General features: G+C 44.5%; 2 long non-coding RNA genes across 6 annotated transcripts in view; one reads left to right on the top strand and one right to left on the bottom strand.

Annotated features, from left to right (window-relative positions):
• LOC105478831 (uncharacterized) overlaps nt 1-22,450 on the bottom strand; it is a 47,445-nt gene that overhangs the window by 22,707 nt on the left and 2,288 nt on the right. For all 5 annotated transcript variants that reach the window (XR_011617303.1, XR_011617304.1, XR_011617306.1 and 2 more), the window contains exon 3: nt 1,005-1,590. This is a non-coding gene — a long non-coding RNA (uncharacterized lncRNA). The remainder of the gene's footprint in view (nt 1-1,004; nt 1,591-22,450) is intronic.
• Nucleotides 15,147-22,024, top strand: LOC105478832 (uncharacterized). Its single transcript, XR_985500.2, has 3 exons — nt 15,147-15,685; nt 17,296-17,508; nt 21,944-22,024. It is a non-coding gene; the product is annotated as an uncharacterized lncRNA (long non-coding RNA).

The following is a 22,450-nucleotide window of genomic DNA, read 5'->3' as shown; positions in this document are numbered from 1 at the left end:
ACGTGGTGGCACATGTCTGTAATCCCAGCTACTCGGGAGGCTGAGTGAGGCAGGAGAAATGCTTGAACCCAAGAGGTGGAGGCTGCAGTGAGCAGAGATCGCACCACTATACTCTAGCCTGGGCAACAGAACAAGACTCTGTCTCAAAAAAAAAAAAAGAAAAAAATACAAATTGACCCCAAAAAAGGGTAAATTAGAATTTTTTTATGATGTTGACTTGCACTTATTTGTTACCGGAAAATGCCACAACTCTAAAACTTGTTTCCACAGTGCTTCCTCCTAATCACCACCAACTTTTCACCTACATGCAACAACCTTGGAAATTAGTAAGCACATGAGCCACTTTTTCTAATTTTTGTACATAAGCAAGACCTATGCCAGGCACCGGAATAACACACTGTACTTTAGAAACTGCTTTGAAAGAGGAATGATCAAGTGACTAAATCTCTGTGAGGTTACAAAGGCCTCATTACTTTGGTTCATGCACTGACTATTCATGTAGTCTGAACCGTGATGATACTTTTTGCCTTTTCACAAATTAATTCATCTGTTTCATCGGGGCTCTTTAAACATTTTAGCTAATCCCAAAACAAAATGAGTTAGCTTTTGCATGTAGAAATCTGAATTTCAGTGAAGCCATTTCCCTTATTACAGAGTTCACCCTCCAAAAAAAAAAAATGTAATTTAGGTTTTATATACAAATTGAACAAAATTGTTTGTTCTCAACATTTTTCTTTTTATATCTTTGAAATCCACCCCTTGAAAATATAAACTGATTTTACTTTAAATAAATGACATCTTAAAAATCATAGCGTCTGAACGTGTTCATTCTTGAATGCCATTGATACTAAAGGGTGCTGAAATTTACCTTGGGTTTGCTCAATAGGCTGTTTGACTTGCAGCTGCTTAGCCAAGATCGAATCAACTCATTTTGCAAACAAAGTAGTGGCCCTGTCTGAAAACCCTCTCAGCTCTAATTCAATTACCAGCACAAGTTTACTTACAGTGACTGTGAGTCACTCATCCTCTCCCATGAAGCATAGAGAAGAGAACTAGCGTGCTCCCCGCTGGTCCTGTGCTCTCCTCTGGGTTTACTGCTGGTCCAGGAAGGCGTCATCAGAAAATCGCAGGAATGTGAGGCCCCAGTGTGATTCCTGATTCCTGTGTCTTGGCTTAGACAGCCAAGGGATTATTCCTATAGGTCTTCTTTGTAACTGAGCACAGGCCTCGACTTAGAGAAGGTGGCTGAGAGCAAGCAAACGTTTTCATAAATGCCAGTCAAGCTCTGCCATGCAGTTGATGGAGCTGTTGCTATTCATGGGGCAAAATATTGCCGCTAGTGCTGATTACGCTTGCCACGTTCCCTCTTCACACTTCTTGTCTGTCTGCTTGAAGAAGTAGGTGCTAATTTCATCTGGAAACTTGATAGGTAAATTAGTGTTATTAGCAAGCTTCTTTTGAGATCTCAATGAAGAGGTTCTTCAACTGAAAAACTCTTCCTTTCACTTTGGAAAAGGGGAAGTTGGAGCAAATAGAGCCTGTGTTCATTCTTCTGTCACAGTGGGGGAAAACGCATTCTTCCTGTTGACTCTACAAGGAGATTATAAGCAACAATTTCAGATTTCTGCAGTCTTAAATCCAGATGCTTTTACTGTTTCTGAGGACCAATGCGCTACAAATAAAAACCATTCCAACAGAGCTACCCTTCAGAGATTTGCAAATATAGTTTTCAGTTGATGAACACTTCCTTCTTTCTCTGAGCAGTTTCAATTATGAAAAGTAAGCAGAAACATCTAAGGAGCTGGAAGATACAATAGATGTCCCCATATGGTATTGGCGAAGAAACATCTCCCCAGGTTTCAATAAAAATATTCTACTCACTGAAACAAGGAGGGTTCATTTTAGAGGATTTGTGTGTATGTGTGTGTGTGTGTGCCTTAGGGAGTAAACACTTGCTATATGAAAATGTGTACTGCTGTATGTGACTTTTTAAAAAATACCAGATTTGTCACACCATTTCCTTTCTAGAATAAAATCTAATGTGCTTTATAACCTCAGCCGGTATGATGTGTGTCTGTAATTCCCAAGTGGGAGAAGCAGCATATTTCAAAGACAGAACTTGAGCAAAAGTGAAAAGTGGATAGTTTAAATAATTTACCCTTAGATTCCTTTCCTGTTTGGTTTAATTTAACATGTTTCGTGAGAAGCCCCTCCTCCTCAACACGCTCCGGGAAGAAAGTCCTGCTTCCTTTACTGAGGAGGGGTTGACCTTTTCTCTTCTCTGCAGCCTGGCCGCTGGCCGGAGCAATGCCTGGGAGGTCGTGGTGAGCCTGGCACTTCCAACACTGAGTTTGGCAAACATGAAAGCAACTCAAGGGCTCCTGAACTTTTCCTTAACATTAGTCAAGCAAGGAAATGAGTCTGGAATGACTGACGAGGGATACCGTCCAAGGAGCTGGTGCCTGTGTGTCTAGTTTTGAGTTAATGCACCAGGGATACCTTGACCAGCAGGTTGTTCAACACGAAATCTAGGGAATCTTGCAGAGAGAGTGAAAATTGATCAATAGTTTGAAACACTGGAACAGTGGAGAGGGGTTGGCACAGGAAAATGGGAATTTCCAAACTGAATTCAAGTGAGGGTTACGCACGTCATCAATAATGGTGACGTGGAGAATGATTATTTAGATAATTCTGGGTAATTCTGCAGAAAAAGAAAGAAAGGAAAACTCTCTACCAAGGAGGACCTAAGATGTTTTGGCATCAACCTGTTCAAGGATCCGCCAGTGGCTAAACTCCTCGTGTTCTTAAGGGCACTTTATTTGAAGATAGGATGAGCCAATGACCAACTATTCTTCCAGCAAAGACAACACATTAGAATTGAGTTAAATATTCAACTGAGAGAATTTGGGTTAAATATTAAAGAAATGCTTATGTAAAAGAAAATACCAGCTCTCAACAGCCATGAGAAACTCAATACATCTCCCAAGATAAATCCTTTTGACAGAACCATGTCACTGGGACGAGCCTCCTTAAGAGGGCAGGTCTTCCATGCCTGTTAGTATTTGTCTGTTGGATGGTAGATGCATAAAAGACAGGGCTCCCTACTCCATGATGCCTGTTGGCTTCAGCCCAAAGTAGTGATTCCCCAGTAACTCCAGAGTCACAAAGACAGTGGGGGAAGTCCTCACATACGCCACCAGACACACCCAGGTGTCATTTTGATTATCACATTCTGGCTTGGGGTCAGATAAGAAAGCATTTCCCTGGGCTTATAAGATGGTTACAAATATTTCCAGTGTTTCTCTTGAAAGCTTGACTCACTCTCTCACCAGCCTCAAAATTTTGCCCAGCAGGTTCAGGGGCAAATGTAACTGGGTAAGAGCCTAGATTTGAAGCCAGATTACCTGGTTTGATCCCAGCTCTACCCTTTACTAGCTGTGTATTTTTGGCAAGTTAGTTCATCTCTCTGTCCCTCATTTTTCCCATTTGTACAATTAGGATAAAAATAGTACCCATTTCCGGCTGGGCGCAGCGGCTCACACCTGTAATCACAGCACTTTGGGAGGCCAAGGTGGGTGGATCACCTGAGGTCAGGAGTTCGAGGCCAGCTTGACCAACATGGAGAAACCCCATCTCTACTAAAAATACAAAATTAGCTGGGCATGGTGGTGCATGCCTGTAATCCTAGCTACTCAGGAGGCTGAGGCAGGAGAATCGCTTGAACCTGGGAGGCGTGGAGGTTGCAGTGAGCTGAGATCGCGCCACTGAACTCCAGCCTGGGCAACAAGAGTGAAACTCCCATCTTCAAAAAAAAAAAAAGAAAAGAAAATAGTACCCATTTCATAGGGTTTTTATAAGAATTAAATGAATTAACCTATGTAAAACTGTTAAACCAATCCCAGGTACATGGTCAGCACGAAATAAATGTTAAGTGCCATTATTATTATTATTATTACTATTAATTTGTGCCCTGGCTGGACTGGTTCATGTGTATTCTGTAGCTCAATCCTTATGACAACCCTGTGCTATGAGGTGGTCACTACGAGAGAGGCTCCCAAGGTTCCTGGCAAGTGACAGAGCGAGTATTTGAATTCAGTCTGACACGAGATCTTTTGTTCACACGTGTGATACGTGCAAGACAGAGCAATTTGTCGCATTCTTTTTGCCGACAAAAAGTACACAAGAAAATTTTAAAGACAACAAAAGGGTAGATAATGACAGGAGAGCCACTTTACACTCTAGTTGTTTGCTGTGATACTGAATATCTTTGAACAGCTTATTGTATGTACATCCTGTATATTTATTGTATGTATATCCTTCCACATTTATCTATGAATATACAAATGTGTATATAATTTTTTCCCACAAAACGGTAGCATGCTATACACATTCCCTTTACTGTTTGCCTTTTTTATGTTGTAATGTATTCTTCCATTGCAGAAAACTGTGATCTGCCTTTTCTCTTTGATGGCTTCATACGTTTCCATGTTATGAATGAGCCATAATACATTATGTAGTCCACCTATTCATAGACATTTAGGCTGTTTCTGTTGCTTGCTATGATTAAAAAAAAAAAAAAAAAAAAATCTGGCCGGGCGCGGTGGCTCAAGCCTATAATCCCAGCATTTTGGGAGGCTGAGGCGGGTGGATCACGAGGTCAGGAGATCGAGACCATCCTGGCTAACGTGGTGAAACCCCGTCTACACTAAAAATACAAAAACTAGCCGGGCGTGGTGGCGGGCGCCTGTAGTCCCAGCTACTTGGGAGGCTGAGGCAGGAGAATGGCGTGAACCCGGGATGTGGAGCTTGCAGTGAGCCGAGATCACACCACTGCACTCCAGCCTGGGTGACAGAGCAAGACTCTGTCTCAAAAAAGAAAAAAGATAAAATGAAGGAAGGGAGGAAGGGAGGAAGAGAAGGGAAGGGAGGGAGGGAGGGAGGGAGGGAGGGAAGAAGGAAAGATCTTTCAATCTTCCAGTTGGCTTTCAATGAGGCTTGGGGAGGGTATCTCTAGAAACGTGTAGGGGAGGTGGTTTTAGTGCAATATTTTCTTTTTCTTTTTCTTTCTTTTTTTTTTTTTTTTTGAGACGGAGTCTCGCTCTGTCACCCAGGCTGGAGTGCAGTGGCGCGATCTCGGCTCACTGCAAGCTCCACATCCCGGGTTCACGCCATTCTCCTGCCTCAGCCTCCCGAGTAGCTGGGACTACAGGCGCCCGCCACCACGTACGGCTAATTTTTTTGTGTGTATTTTTAGTAGAGACGGGGTTTCACCGTGTTAGCCAGGATAGTCTCAATCTCCTGACCTCGTGATCCACCCACCTCGGCCTCCCAAAGTGCTGGGATTACAGTTATGAGCCACCATGCTCGGCTAGTGCAATCTTTTCTATAATTCCCAGAATAAAGCCACTAGAACTGAAGGAAGAAGTAAGCACAGTCCTCGCCCTATGTGAACGCATCTGGGAATTGGGTCTATTTGCGCATACCTCAGATGCTGGCATAAGAACCCTCTACTGAACCGGGCAGGTGCTCAACATGCAGGACCGGTCAGGAAGAGAACAGAGCAGGAGCACTCGGGAGGTGAGGTTTATGCCACAGGACACCAACTCTTAGGGTTGGCAGTTGTTTTTTTCTTCCTCATCTTCTTATTTTTTAAATGAAATTCCATTTCTAGAAAGACTTTGAAATGCTTTACAGAATTAAAGCATAAAACACACAGCCACAAAACAGAACAAAACATGTTCTTTGCAGCAACATGGATGCAGCTGGAGGTCATTATCCTCAGAGAATAAACACAGAAATAGAAAACCAAATGCCGCATGTGTTCGCTTATCAGTGGGAGCTAAATGTTGGGCACATACGAACACAAAGATGGTGACAATAGAAACTGGGATTTTGAAAGGAGGACGTGGGGAATGGGGCAAGGGTTGAAAAACTGTCAGTTACTGTGTTCACTACTTGAGTGATGGCATCATTAGAAACCCAAACCTCAGCACCATGCACTTTAGCCACGTAACAAATCTGCCCATGTACCCCTAGAATCTAAAATTTAAAAATAATAAGAAGAAATAAGAAATAGGGCTGGGCGCGGTGGCTCACACCTGTAATCCCAGCACTTTGGGAGGCCGAGGTAGGCAGATCAAGAGTTCAAGACCAGCCTGGCCAATATAGTGAAACCCTGTCTCTACTAAAAATACAAAAAATTAGCCGGGCATGGTGGCGAGTGCCTGTAATCCCAGCTACTCAGGAGGCTGAGGCAGGAGAATCGCTTGAACCTGGGAGACGGAGGTTGCAGTGAGAGGAGATTATGCCACTGCACTCAAGCCTGGGCAACAGTGCAAGACTCCATCTCAAAAAAAAAAAAAAAAAAAGAAAAGAAAGAAAGAAAGAAAGAAGAAATAGGCCAGGCGTGGTGACTCATGCCTATAATCTCAGCACCTTGGGAAGCCAAGGTGGGCGGATCACCTGAGGTCAGGAGTTTGAGACCAGCCTGGCCAAAATGATGAAGCCCTGTCTCTACTAAAAATATAAAAAAATTGGCCGGGCATGGTGGTGGACGTCTGTAATCCCAGTTACTCGGGAGCCTGAGGCAGAATTGGTTGAACCCAGGAGGCAGAGGTTGCAGTGAGTTGAGATTGAGCCATTGCACTCCAGCCTGGGCAACAAGAGTGAAAGTCTATCTCAAAAAAAAAAAAAGAAATAAGAAATAAATAAAGCATATGGCCAGGTGTGGTGGCTCACACCTGTAATCTCAGCACCTTGGGAGGCCAAGGTGGGCGGATTACCTGAGGTCAGGAGTTTGAGACCAGCCTGGCCAACATGGTAAAACTTCGTCTCCACTAAAAATACAAAAATTAGCCGGGCGTGGTGGCGGGTGCCTGTAATCCCAGCTACTTGGGAGGCTGAGGCAGAAGAATAGTTTGAACTTGGGAGGCAGAGGTTGCAGTGAGCTGAGATTGTGCCATTGCACTCCAGCCTGGGTGACAGAGCGAGACTCCGAATAAAAAAAAAAAAAAAAAAAAAAGGCATTAAAAAAACCAAACAACTTTTTAAATGAAAACAAACAAAAAAACACTGAAAGACAGTACAAGAAAACTGGTAAATAACATCTTTAAACTCCCAGGTCCCCAGGGTCCCTGAGTTGTGGCCAATGAATAAAAAATGTCTCTCTAGGCTTCCTGGTAGCCAGGGCAAAGTGGACAGCATTTTAAAAAGTGAGTCTCTAGAATAGAGGCCATTCATTATTCTAAGTAAAGTAACTCAGGAATGGAAACCCATATACCGTATGTTCTCACTTAAATTGGGAGCTAAGCTGTGGGTACACAAAGGCATCCAGCTTGGTATAACAGACAAAGGAGACACAGAGGGGGAGAAATAAAAACTCTATATCAGGTACAGCGTACCTATTTGAGTGGCTGGTGCACTAAAATCTCAGACTTCACCACTATATAATTCATCCATGTAGCCAAAAACAACCTGTACCCCTAAAGCTATTGAAATAAATAGAAAGAAAAAAAAGGTGCTTGGAGTGCATTTAGCCACCAAAATATTAACTTGATAGAAATGAAACAAGCAAAGAAAGTGACCATGCAAAGTCCTCTTCTTTCAACTCTAGAATAAAAACCGAGCAGAAAAACAGAGTGTGGCAACTCCTGCCACCTAAATTTTCTGAGCATAGAATCAGTTTCATAGTTAATTAACATTCTACAATAATATTATAGTTAATGGCTATCAATTTATTAACATATTATAATTATATTAATTATGGGATAGAATTATAAATAATTATATAATTTTCTGTAACTAGTTAATATTCAAACCGGAAACAAGAAAATATTTCCAAAAGCCTATTATGAATACTTAGAATATCTCATAGCAGGCAGTTGGAAGTGCTGTATTTTTTTTTATCTTTATAAGAAGAAAAAGGTATGTTGACAACTTCTCAGATTTCATTCTATAATTCCTAGCTACACTAGAAAACAAAGATGATTGACTGATTTTCCTAAAAGCCTTTTATTAGGTAGGGGGCATTATGCATACATTATTACCTTATTTAATAAAATGTCTATTTTTCTGTTAGAAATTTTCTACTTATTATGATGTTATGATGGTGATACACACCATTTGGAAATGTGAATTTATTTTTATCCAAGAAATAAGAAGACATTTTCATGTTTGGAAATTTTTAAGAAAAGAGTCTAATTCACTTTGCAGACACCAAAACTTTTAAAACCTCTTCTCTTTCAGAAAGCTACCAAATGATTTTGCGTACATTGCAAACCTAATGTGTGAGCTCACGGGAGCACAACTTGCTAACCACAACATTGACAAATGACCACACAGAATGAAGTACAGCGATTGCATCTTTAAAATCAACTCTCTTGGCCGGGCGCGGTGGCTCAAGCCTGTAATCCCAGCACTTTGGGAGGCTGAGACGGGCGGATCACGAGGTCAGGAGATCGAGACCATCCTGGCTGACACGGTGAAACCCCGTCTCTACTTTAAAAATACAAAAAAAAAAAACTAGCCGGGCGAGGTGGCGGGCGCCTGTAGTCCCAGCTACTCGGGAGGCTGAGGCAGGAGAATGGCGTGAACCCGGGAGGCGGAGCTTGCAGTGAGCTGAGATCCGGCCACTGCACTCCAGCCTGGGCGGCAGAGCGAGACTCCGTCTCAAAAAATAAATAAACAAATAAAATAAAATCAACTCTCTTGTATTTAACTGGTTTAAGTGACTTTTAGTTCTTGGCAAGCAAGTGGTCCCAGAATAAGGTGGGGTTAGTTCTAACATCCTTGTTAAGTTCAACATCCTTTGGGGTTCAATCCAAGAATGTGTCCTTCTCTCTAGGAAGTAAGCAATATTTCAGTCAGTATTTTATTTTTTCTTTTCTTTTCTTCTAAAGCAGACCTGACAGATGAGACATCCTGGTTTTCCTGTTCAGACAGGGCCTGTATCAGAGCCCATGACTTTAGAGACCTGCTCGTCTGTGGGCAGGAACTCTTCAGTTCCCAGATGCATCCCTTTGTCACGCTCGAGGGTGCCACCCTTTCCGCCCTGCAGCCTCAGCCACTCCTCACTGGGCAAAAGACTTATCACCGGTGTCCGTGCTGTGACCCTGGACTGTAGTTTCAGCTGCGTTTAAGCCAACTGCTCTGTGCCTTTTAACACCATTATGAAAACTCTTCCTCAGTGTGGGAGAACACACAGAGGACTTCACACTGCGGCTGCCATTTTCTGAGGTCTGGTTAATATCTCTGGCCCAGACCTGGGAAGAGTATGCTTTGGCACTGAATTTAAATGACAGTTTCTTTTCTTTCTTTTCTTTTTTGAGATGGATTTTTTGCTCTTGTCGCCCAGGCCGGAGTACAATGGTGTGATCTCGGCTCACTGCAACCTCTGACTCCCGGGTTCAAGCAATTCTCCTGACTCAGCCTCCCAAGTAGCTGGGATTACAGGTGCCCGCCACTACGCCCAGCTAATTTTTGTGTTTTTAGTAGACAGGGGGTTTCACCATGTCAGTCAGGCTGGTCTCAAACTCCTGACCGCAGGTGATCCACCCACCTTGGCCTCCCAAAGTGCTGGGATTACACGCGTGAGCCATTGCACCCAGCAGACGATTTCTTTATTAAATATAAAACACTGGACTAAGCCATCCCTACCAAGTAGACTTGTAGCCACAGTCTACTGCTTGAAAGGTGAGAAAGAGGAAAAGGGATGCACACCGCAAATGCAATAGAAGCAAACCCAACAAAAACTGGAAAACGGCCACAGCATTCTACCTTTTACAAAATATGCTCATAGACACACAAAGTGATGAATTGGAGTGGAGATAGGCAAAGATTTATGGAAGAGGCAGGGTTTGACTTACAGGCTTTTGACAGCCTTCACAGCAATGATTCTCAAACATCTGCGTTCCTAAGAATCGCTTGGGGCCCCCAAGAAGATCCTAACTTTGTAAGTCTATTCTGACAATCCGCCGGGATTTCTCACCAGTTCACCCAGTTGAGGCTAATGCCAGAGTTCATGGGCCAGCCTCCAAGACTCTGCTGCCCAGCAGTGCTTTTCAACCTGGGAAGCTTTGAGAAACCTGCACAGCAAACCAATTATATTAGACAAATGTACCTATGTTTTGCATGTTCTTGTGCAGCTGAGGTTGAGACTCCCTACTGCAGAGGCATTTGAAGCAAAGGGAGTAGGCTGAGCCAAGGCCGGGAGGAGGGTGGGAGCAGTGAGTGTTTGAGAACTCAGTCACAGGGAAGTAGCATGGCTAGAAGGACCCACTCACCGTGGGAGTTGTATTTTAACTCATATTATGGGGCAAAGACAAGTAAGAACTCGTGGACTGTGTACCAGAAAAAAAAAAAAAAAAAAAAAAAAACTATCCTCACCTAAAGCATTACTAGGAAATGTATGACCCACTTACTAGTGGGACACAAACAATTTCTCGATTTGTATGTAAGGGGCATTTGTCTGGGGCACAAATGAGTGTATCAGTTCGGTGTGAGGTTTCCCGTTGAGGTTAAACTTCTTGGTCAGCCTGGATCTTTGGCAGTCATTCTGAGAATGAGAACGCAGCAGGCAGAAGGCTCAGCATTGTACAGCACATTCCGATATAGTGACTAGCTTATATCGGTTTATTTTCCAAAATAGACTTTGCAATAATATGTGAATCAATTACTATGAAATGAGACTTTTCTGCATAGATACCTAGCACAGAGAATCAATATCTTAAAAGGAATGACCTAAAATGACAGTTTTCTTTTTTTAGAGACAAGTTCTTACTATGTTGCCCAGGCTGGTTTCAAAGTCCTGGCCTCAAGTGATCCTCCTGCTTCAGCCTCCCGAGTGGCTAGGATTACAGGAACAGCCACTGCACCCCATGGCAATTTACTTATCTACCACTTTCCTGCTTTTATATAACCCCAGAATGGAGACTAATTGGTCACGTGAAGTCCATTTTTAACATAGTTACTAGTACTATTAATTCTCAGTTAGGAGCCCAGCACAGTGGCTCACACCTGTAATCCCAGCACTTTGGGAGGCCAAGGTGGTCAGATCACTTGAGGTCAGGAGTTCAAGACCAGCCTGATCAACATGGTGAAACATTGTCTCTACTAAAAATACAGAAAATTAGCCAGGCGTGGTGGCGCCTGCCTGTAATCCCAGCTATTCGGGAGGCTGAGGCAGGAGAATCACTTGAACCCAGGAGGAAGAGGCGGAGGTTGTGGTGAGTCGAGATCGTGCCATGGCACTCCAGCCTGGGCAACAGAGTAAGACTGCATCTCTGGCCGGGCGTGGTGGCTCAAGCCTGTAATCCCAGCACTTTGGGAGGCCGAGACGGGCGGATCACGAGGTCAGGAGATCGAGACCATCCTGGCGAACACCGTGAAACCCCGTCTCTACTAAAAAATACAAAAAACTAGCCGGGCGAGGCGGCGGGCGCCTGTAGTCCCAGCTACTCGGGAGGCTGAGGCAGGAGAATGGCGTAAACCCGGGGGGCGGAGCTTGCAGTGAGCTGAGATCCGGCCACTGCACTCCAGCCCGGGCGACAGAGCCAGACTCCATCTCAAAAAAAAAAAAAAAAAAAAAAAGACTGCATCTCAAAAAAAAAAAAAAACAAAAAAAAGGCCGGGCGCAGTGGCTCCTGCCTGTAATCCTAGCACTTTGGGAGGCCGAGGCAGGTGTTGAGGTCAGAAGTTTAAGACCAGCCTGGCCAACATGGCGAAACTCCATCTCTACTAAAAATACAAAAATTAGCCAGGTGTGGTGGCATGGACCTGTAATTCCAGCTGCTTGGGAGGCTGAGGCAGGAAAATCTCTCAAACCCAAGAGGTGGAGGTTGCAGTGAGCCGAGATTGCGCCACTGCACTCCAGCCTGGGAGACAGAATGAGATTCTGTCTTCAAGGAAAAAGAAAAATCTCAGTTATGGTCTTAAAGTCTGAGAGGCCAGTTCCTATACAAGAAAAAGATGGTGATCATCTGTGTCATGAAAAGATCCTCAGACGCACTAGCCTGTGGACAGACACCTTGCTGCAATCAACCTTTACAGCAATGAGTTTCCTCTACAACCAACCTCAAGATTTCTCTCTAGATACTTTATACAAGAATGAGATTTGAACAATAAGGAAGGAAACTGCAGATCCTGAATTTTCCAGGACAATTTAGATGTTAATCGATTTTGTCTATAGGTATCGATATTGGTACACATGCAACCCAGCAAAAAAAGTCCCTTGTCAGACCAAGTGTCCTGGTTTTTAGTTCAGAAGCATCGTGTTCTTCCTCTCCTCAAATCACTGCTGCTTCCTCCGCTCTCACCTGGAAATCTATGTTGATTTTCCTACAGATTATAATGTGCTCATCTAACTAGTCTCCAGATTCATCTGCCCTGCTCCTCCCTGCTTTAAAACAGCTCACGGGACGGCTGATCGTATTTATATATGTACGTGTAGACTTAGGTGTGCATACATATCAGAAATTACATGAGCTTTCTGTGGCCCAAGAGGTGAAATTATTTTGAGCTAACCACTCCATTTTCCCTCCTCTCCTCACACCATTTCTCTATCTGTGGAAGCCCAGAGTGATTGCGTAGGATTTCTATTAATTCTCCAGCGGAGACTTTAAGCCTGGGGTCTTGTTAGCCTTTGGGTTCCTGCTTCTAGATATGATGCTTCTATTCTGTATCATGTTGATTTGGACCTAAACCCAGTCCCTTCTTCCATGTACACCCACACATACACACTCACACTCACACATGCATGCAGGCCAAATGACTCTATACATTCAGGATGTGGGGTACAAGGAGAAAAGTAGATGTCAAAAGCACCCAAAAGCAGTCTGCATAAAATGGTTCTTAAACCGGCCGGCACGGTGGCTCACACCTTTAATCCTAGCACTTTGGGACACCAAGGCAGGTGGATCACCTGAGGTCAGGAGTTCGAGACCAACCTGGCCGACATGGCGAAACCGCATCTCTGCTAAAAATACAAAAATTAGCCAGGCATGGTGGTGAGCTACTCGGGAGGCTGAGGAAAGAAGAATTGCTTGAACCTGGGAGGCGGAGCTTGCAGTGAGCAGAGATTGCACTACTGCACTCCAGCCTGGGCGACAGAGCAAGACTCCATCTCAAAAAAAAAAAAAAAAAGAACAAATAAATAATAAGAAAGAAATTAACTTAACACATTGCAGTTCTCTCTCTCTCTCTCTCTCTCTCTCTCTATATATATATATATATATATATATATATATATATATATATATGGGGGTGGAAGGAAAGGAGACTTTATTTACATGTAGAAGATGAGGTGACACTTGGCCAAACTGAACATTTGGAATAGAAGATGTCAATAAGAAAGTAAGCCCCTGGATCCCTCCCCTACAATTCTCAGCAATATTGGTGCTTGTAGGGAAGTACTAAATTCTCTGCATCTGGTAAGATGAGGGCTACGGTACATTTAGACAATTTTTAAAAGAAAGGGTGGTTGAACTGGAGGCAGAAACACTTGAAATTTGAAACCTCAAATTCCAAAACTACAACAAAAGAAGACACAACCACAGCGACCCAGAGCTGATGCAATGAGAATTCACAGGATAATAGAAATATCCCAAGCCAGAAAGCCAACTTTTCTGTATCTGAAATGTTACTACATGCTCTCTGCAGCAATTTTCCTCAAGTTGAATTTGGGTGAAAGGTTTATAATCCAGGAAAATCCTATATGCAGTTATATTGCCAATAGTTTAGAAATTTTAAAGCACATCCCTACATGTTTATCTTATTTGATTCTCCCAACGTCTTCCTAAGTATCTCTCGGGCGTTGGTTACCACTAAACCATGCCGCCTATTTCAGGAGCTGGGGCTTTGCTTCCTCCACCACGGAGCCTCTGGTGTCAGTTATCCTGCTCTGTTTGGGGTGCCCCTGTGGGAAAAGTTTGGGGCCTTTATCTATAGGATGAACCATGGGCAGTAGGCAGGCAGCTGGAGGAACAGCTGCCTTGACTCGAATAGCACAGAAGGGCGATACTCTCTAACGCAGAGCCTGCCACCAGGGGTGCTGTAGGGGAGAAAATACTCTTTTCCTTACCCATTGCTAGGTCCATGGCTGAGGCACCTATAGCAAAAGACAGATTATCAAGAGAAAAGCATACCAATTTATTTACATTTCATGTAACACAAGAGCCTTTGGAAACCAAGGCTCAAAGAAACAGGGAAATGTGTTTTTATGTTAAGCTTGATGAAGAGGGGAGAGTGGAGGAGAGGTGTGATGGGACAAAGGGAGTGTGATGTAATAGTAATAAACTAGAGGGAACTTAGCAAGGCCAGTTTACTCAGATTCTTCTCTGTGTCCCTGCCTGTTCATTGATAAGGATTCTTTGGCCTATAATTCCAAAGAATTCCAGTGTGGTGGTGACTCACGCCTATAATTCCGGCAATTTGGGAGGCCCAAGTGAGCAGATCACTTGGGCCCAGGAGTTCGAGATCAACCTGGGCAACATAGGGAGACCACTGTCTCTACAAAAAAATATAAAAATTGGCCTGGCATGCTGGCATCTGCCTGTCGTCTCAGCTACCTGGGAGACTGAGAGGTGGGAGGATCACTTGAGCCCAGCACATCAAGGCTGCAGTGATTGTGCCACTGCACTCCAGCCTGGGCGACAGAGCAAGACAGCAAGGACTTATCTCAAAAGAAAAAAGAATGCTGCTTTTCTCTGGGTGTAGAAAGGCCACCTCTCACACGAGGATCTTGTGACCCACTCCAGAGGAAGGTCAGAGAATTCTTTTATGGCCTTCTTCAGGGGACAATGGCAGAGAAGACCGGAGAGTGAACTTCCTTCTTCAGTTCTCTCAAACATCAAGGTGCCATATTTTGGGGTAGTCTGTCCCAAGCCCCCAAACTGCACACAGCGCCTAGCATGGGCCTGGCGTGGAAGACTTCCATCTGCTTGACTCTTTCGCTGTCTCTATTTGTATCAGCATCTCTCATCACCAGCCCCGACTGTCTCCAAAGCCAGGACACCCCATCTTTCTCTTCCTCACCCTTGCAGCACTGGTGACCTTTCTGGTGACCTTGGCCTCATCACCCTCATCCCCTCACCTCACTTCCCTGCTGGGCTGAGTCTGCCAACTCCTCACTTCTCTCGTCATCGTATTTTTAAGGCATAAACCCTATGACTTGCTGCTCCATTCCCTCTTTTGATTTCAAAAGTATACTTTGAGGCCAGGTGCAATGGCTCACGCCTGTAATCCAGACACTTTGGGAGGCTGAGGCAGGAGGATCACTTGAGGTCAGGAGTTTGAGATCTGCCTGGGCAACATGGTGAGACCTCATCTCTATAAAAAACAAAACAAAACAAAAAAATCGCCAAACATGGTGGTACGCACCTGTAGTCCCAGCTACTTAGGAGGCTGGGGCAGGAGGATCCCTTGAGCCAAAGAGTTTGAGGCTGCAGGGAACTATGACCTTCCCATTGTGCTCAGCCTGTGCAAGAGCAAGACCTTGTCTCTCAAAAGAAAAAAAAATGTACTTTGAAAGCAAAACCAATGAGCAAGACAAATGTCTCTTTCCCTGCCCTTTTGCCATCACACTCCTTGTGGTTCTCAAGGTCTATGGGCATCTCTGACTGAACCCGGAAGAGGATGCACAAAGAAGCGAGGAGGAGGAAAGCACACAACATCATGGTCTGGCTCCATACAGGTGAGATTTATTACCTGCATTTGCATATGAGGACACTGGGATGGAGATTTGCAAGTGACTTGTGCAAGTACAGTCAGGCCATCAGCGGCAGCACCGCTGGAAATGGACCTTCCAACCCATGCAGGGAGGCAGGGAGGGAGCTTTTACTGTATCGGGTGGCTGCTCAGAAGCCCACAAGGATTGGCTAACATATTCTGGATGTATAACCCTAACTCCATCATCGACTTTATGACATGTCAATAAGATCAAAGCAGCAGGCAGGCCGAGTGCAGTGGCTCATGCCTGTAATCCCAGTACTTCGGAAGGCCAAGGCGGGAGGGTTACTTGAGCTCAGGAGTTTGAGACCGAGCATGGTGGTACACACCTGTAGTCCCAGCTACTTGTGGCTGAGGTGGGAGGATCACTTAAGCCCAGCAGATCAGGGCTGCAGTGAGCTGTGATCATGCCATGGCACTCCAACCTGGATGACAGAGCGAGACCCTGTCTCAAAAACAAAAAGCAAAAAAAAAAAAAAGCTCTACAAATAATTCACCATGTTAGTATAATATTTATGCTTTACCAAGCGCATCACCATCCATCACCTCATTTATCCTTATGAAATCTCCATGACACAGATGTTATTCCCATTTTATAGGTGAAGAAACTGAGGCTCAGACAAGGTCATGAAACTGGGAATTTGCATAATCGAGAATTAAAGACTGTTCTTGTCTTTGAAAGTGGAGGTCATTCTCCTGCATTTGGCTGCTCTGAAATCCTTTTTTGTTGTTGTTGTGGACAGAGAGTCTCACTCTGTCACCCAGGCTGGAGTGCAGTGGGGCAATCTCAGCTCACTGCAGCCTCAACCTCTCAGGCTCAAGTGATCCTTCCACCTCAGCCTCTCAATTAGATAGAACTACAGGTGCACCCCACCAAGCCTGGCTAATTTTTGTATTTTTTTGTAGCGACAGGTTTTTGTCATGTTGCCCAGGCTGGTCTTGAACTCCTGGGCTCAAGTGATCCTTCCACCTTGGATTCCGAAAGTGCTAGGATTACAGGCCTGAGCCACTGTGCCTGGCCTGCTCTGAAATCCTTCATGATTGACCATCCCTACATCTCTTGGGGTTGTGGGTCATTGTGGCACAAGTAGCTTTAACTCAATTGCTCCATGACTCTCAACAACTAAACAGTGTTGTAGGTTTGCTTTCTATATGCCCCAGTTCACTTTATCGCACCTCGCAGTCAGAGACCATTTGTCTAACCCAGGCCAAACATCTTTCAAATGGGTGTTTGTTCTTAATGGCAATTCTATATGAAGGAAAAATTTGGATAGATTGTTCCCTGCTGCTACTGGAAAAGTGCTTGCCATAGATGCCTTAGTATTAGACGTGGCATGAGAGCCTGTGTCAGTTAGGATATAGAGAGTCACAATTAAGAGGAAAGGTAACTAGACCCGGTTGAAACTATAACACAATTTTATTGGTTCTTCTAAGTGCCAAGTTTACAAACCACGTAACCCTCAGGTATGGAATTATCTGGACATTTATGACACAATCAGGGCTTGTGGACTCCATTCATTATTTCTACCCTCTTCCAAGTATTTGGTTTCTCCATTGTTCTGGCCTCTGTCCTAGTGGTGCAATGGACACATCAGTTCCTGTTTCCACATCTGTGCATACCTTGTCTGAAGGAAATGAGATCAGTTTTGTCCCAGAGGTCTAGGCTAAGCCATGACTTTTATTCTTAATGGACTCGTGGAGTGCCATGCTGGAACCAGTCATCAAGGCCAAGGCCATGGATGCACCAATTGACTTAGCCCAGGTCTGCATTCACCCTTCGAAGCCAGGGTGAGTATCACCTTTTCCTGAACCATATGGTCCCCCAAATGGAAAACATACACTGTTGGAAAGGAGAAAGGAGGAATGGCTATTGGGGAGGGAACACCAAGTGTCTACCACTGCAGAGCTTCCCACCCCACATGCCCAGGCATGTGGAGTGACTGGGTTAAGATATGCTGAGATCACAGCAGGCCTTGGAGCTCACACAAGGCTGGAACAGCCAGAGTACCCAGTGAGATCTCCATCCTTGAGCCATTGTATAGGCTGTACAAACATGTCTACTTTCTAAGCCTGCCATAATAAGAAAGAATTGCCAAGTACTATGCTACTGAGCCATTTTGATGGTTCTTATGCCATGAAAATAGTTTCACAGTAATAGCCTCAGGCAATCTTCTCCTGACAGTAGTACTTTTATAAACTATCTTCAATTTCCATTTCTAGAAAAGGTTGTGGAAAAACTAGTTTGGATAGCACCTAATCTCTGAGTCTCAACATAGGGTAAAGTATAGCTTTGACATCAAGAATCGATTGAGTGCGCTTCACCAACCTTCCCCGTAAGCAGGTTTGGGAATTATCCAGCTAGGTTTAATTGGAGATGATATTGGAATCTAGCCCTCTAGCTCCCCTAGACCAGGGTTTCTTATTTGGAGGTCTCAGAGATAAGCACTCAGCCCTCAACCTGGCTTCCCTCGTAGAGCTTTGGTTCCCAAGGTCTGAAAACAAAATGTAGGATGAGGAGAAAGGATATATCCCTCCCCAATATCTCAAGCTGGTCCAACTCTTAAAGTTACAAAAATGATCTATCCAGAGTTTTTCCAGGGCTGACCTGAAGCTTGGTTGTAGGGAACTCTTGAACTTACATTGAAAATGAGGGCGGGGCATGGTGGCTGGCCGGGCGCGGTGGCTCAAGCCTGTAATCCCAGCACTTTGGGAGGCCGAGACGGACGGATCACGAGGTCAGGAGGTCGAGACCATCCTGGCTAACACAGTGAAACCTCGTCTCTACTAAAAAATACAAAAAAAAAAAAAAAAAAAAACCTAGCCGGGCGAGGTGGTGGGCGCCTGTAGTCCCAGCTACTCTGGAGGCTGAGGAAGGAGAATGGCGTAAATCCAGGAGACGGAGCTTTCAGTGAGCTGAGATCCGGCCACTGCACTCCAGCCTGGGCGACAGAGTGAGACTCCGTTTCAAAAAAAAAAAAAAGAAAAGAAAATGAGGACATAGGAGGAAAGGGAAAGAAGGGGCTAGCCAAAGTCCTTTCCTTTCCATCTTTTCACCCAGGCCTTTAGCAGGTGATTGGGGCCTGGCTCTTTCTTTTACTTTCCCCTTCACCCTGCCTTCATTTTAGAGATCCTCAGTGTAAAATCTAGAGAATATAGCAGTCTGAAGTAAGATGTGTGTTGAGAAATGCTAGGTGGCTCATACCTGTAATCCCAGCACACTGGGAACCGAGGTGGGAGGATCACCTGAGCCCAGGAGTTCAAGACCAGCCTGGGCAACATAGCAAGACCCCATCTCTGCAAAAATTACAAAAAATTAGTGGGGCTTGATGGAGCATGCATATGGTCCTAGCTACTCAAGAGGCTGAGGCAGGAGGATCACTTGAGTCCAAGAGTTCAAGGCTGCAGTGAGATATGGTGGCACCACTGCACTAGGCAACAGAGCAAGACCCCATCTCATAAGAAAAGAAGTGAAGAGGCTCTGCGCAATTGCTCACACCAGTAATCCTAGCACTTTGGGAGGCCGAGGTGGGCAGATACATTGAAGTCAGGAGTTCAAGACCAGCCTGGCCAGATGGCAAAACTCCATCTGTACTAAAAGTACAAAATTAGCCAGGCTTGGTGGCACACATCTGTAATCCCAGCTACTCAGGACGTTGAGGCAGGAGAATCACTTGAACCCAGGAGACAGAGGTTGAAAGTGAGCCCACATTGCACCACTGCACTCCAGCTTGGATGACAGAGCAAGACTCCATCTCAAAAAAAAAAAAAAGTAAAGAAAAAAAATCTTAGTTACTTGTATGTAGTGTTTCCCCTGTTCTAGGAAAAATAAAACATGTATCTATGCATAAGCAATGAAACAGAAAGTGTGTAATTTAGGTGATTCCACATCTAAGTTAAATGTGCCTATCTTTCCACTGAAAACTGCTATTGCACAATGTAAAGCCAAGTGGTAAAAATTCATGTGAATAATCTTAAATTGTAGTTTTTCTCTAGTTAAAACAATTTTAAATACCAAACAGAAAACACCAAGACAAATTGGCAGAGAGGAAAAAGACATTTGAGTACCTTTAATGCTACTGTTTTTTGTGTTTTTGGAAGGGGCTATATATGTGTACTTTGCCCTGTGCCCTGCGAATTCCAGAGCTGGCCCAGGGCTGAGCTTAGACACTTGCATTGGAAAACCACTGCCAGAAGATTCAGGTGCACAACCAGAGCTGGGGATCTTGGGTCTATTTCAAAGGCTTCAGAGTCCTCTACTCCTACCTGCCCGCTTCACTGCACACCTGGCCCCTCTCCAACTTTGCCTAAGGCAGTCCTGAACTCAAAGTATTCTGCCTTGCATAGCTGTAGCTCTCTCTCAAATAAGACTTACCCTATGTGTTTAATTTTTATTTTTTTATTTTTATTTTTTTGAGACAGAATCGCTCTGTTGCCCAGGCTGGAATGCAGTGGCACAATCTCAGCTCATTGCAACCTCCACCTCCCAGGTTCAAGCAATTCTCCTGCCTCAGCCTCCCAAGTAGCTGGGATTACAGGCACGCATCACCACACACAGCTAATTTTTGTATTTTTAGTAGAGACGGGCTTTCACCATGTTGGCCAGCCTGGTCTCGAACTCCTAGCCTCAAGTGATCTGCCCACCTCAGCTTCCCAAAGTGCTGGGATTACAGATGTGAACCACCATGCCTGGACAAATGTACTTAATATTAAAGCCTACACTTGCCCAGCTGCTCTGAAACGACAGCTCAGTTTTAAAAGCACTACGTCCTGACGGCAGGTGTTACACGTTTTTATTCCTTGAAGTAACAGGCTCTTTTCTCTTGGTTTCCAAATGCTCCTTGACTTCTCAACTAAGTGTACATTGACACAATCACAGTCACTTTCCTAATCAACTCCTAATCACAGTGGTGCGATCTCAGCTTACTGTAACCTCCACCTCCCAAGTTCAAGCGATTCTTCTGCCTCAGCCTCCCGAGTAGCTGGGATTACAGGCATAGGCCACCAGGCATAGGCCACCATGCTCGGCTCATTTTTGTATGTTTAGTAGAGATGGGGTTTCACCATGTTGGCAAGGCTGGTCTCAAACTACTGGCATCAAGTAATCCATCCGTCTTGGCCTCCCAAAGTGCTGGGATGGCAGGCATGAGCCAAGCCACCGTGCCTGGCTGACTGTCCTTTTCTCTGGACAGAAATGTCATCCCAAAAGTTTCAAATCACCCTATTGATGGTTTCGCCCAAAGAAACCAATCATTTCATCATTCTGAGATCCCCTCTACTGAACCTTTTTATTTGCATTTTCTTCTATGGCAAACCTTTCACCTAGGCTTAGGATGAGAGGTATCTTACAGAACTTTCACTGATTTCAAATAGCCTACACTGTTACTAGATCTGTATGTATTATTTATGTCCTTAGAAAGTTAGAGCTTTCAGAGGGCTAAGATATCATCTAATCCAACTCTATGCTTTACTGGTAAGAAAACTAGCTCAAAGAAGTTAGTTTGCTCCTAGCCACCCAGCTAGTATTATGCTGGCCTAGTGCTATACTTAGGTCTTCCGGAGCTAAGTTCAGTTCTCTTCCTTCTGTATCAGGGGGCAGCTTCGTTTACTGCATATCAAAATCACAAAAAGCTGATTGAGACTTCTTCAGAGTGTTCTACTTGCGTGAGCCCAGAGGGAGAAGGAGAAAGCAAACTGGAGGCTCTGGGTGGTCAGCCCTTTAGTAATTAAGAACTGGTGTTGGGCTGGGCATGGTGGCTCATGTCTGTAATCCCAGCACTTTGGAAGGCTGAGGCGGGCGGATCACAAGGTCAGGGGTTTGAGACCAGCCTGGCCAACATGGTAAAACCCTGTCTCTACTAAAGATACAAAAAATTAGCCAGGCGTGGTGGCACATGCCTGTAATCCCAGCTACTCGGGAGGCTGAGGCAGGAGAATCACTTGAACCCGGGAGGCGGAAGTTGCAGTGAGCTGAGATTGCGCCATTGCATTCCAGCCTGGGTGACAGGGCAAGACTCCATCTCAAAAAAAAAAAAAAAAAAAAAAAAAAAAGGCCTGGTGTTATTTTTAGTGTTGTAGGAATGATGCCAGTGGTGAAAAAAAAAAAAGCACACTGCTTAGTTTCAGGGATGATGATGACCTCATCATCTCTATAACAGCCACCACCATCCCCAGCCTACAGCCCTCGCCTGAAGCCCTCACACTACTTCCTTGTATAACATCATAGGAGAGAAGTAAAGACAGGATTTGCTGCTGCTGTTTTAAGAAACTGGAGAAATGCAGACTAGAGGTGCTGGAAATAGGCAAGGCCAGGACCCAGCAGGACCAGCTCAGAGGCGGACTTGGGGACAGTCATCTCCCAGGCAGCAGGTGGAAACCAGAGTCAGAACCTGAGCCAGGTAGATTTGCTCATCTAAGAGCCAACAATAACATGCATTTGTAGATCAATCAGCTTTGCTCTAAAACTCTAAAGTTTCTACATTGTTACTTCATTTAATCCTCAACAACCTTGAAATTTAGGTATTTGTTTTTTATACAATGAGAGATGAAGAAGCCCAGGTTTAGAGATGTCGAATGACTTGAGCAGCTACAGAAGTTCAGTTCTCTTTCCCCTGTTTCCCTAGTGATGTTTTTGTTTGTTTTTTTCTTGAGACGAAGTCTCACTGTTGTGCAGGCTGGAGTGCCGTGGCATAATCTCAGCTCACTGCAACCTCCGCCTCCCAGCTACAAGTGA

This window comes from Macaca nemestrina, chromosome 19 (genome assembly GCF_043159975.1).
Source record: "Macaca nemestrina isolate mMacNem1 chromosome 19, mMacNem.hap1, whole genome shotgun sequence".
NCBI classification, from domain to species: Eukaryota; Metazoa; Chordata; class Mammalia; order Primates; family Cercopithecidae; genus Macaca; species Macaca nemestrina.
This window is presented reverse-complemented; position numbering and strand designations above follow the sequence as displayed.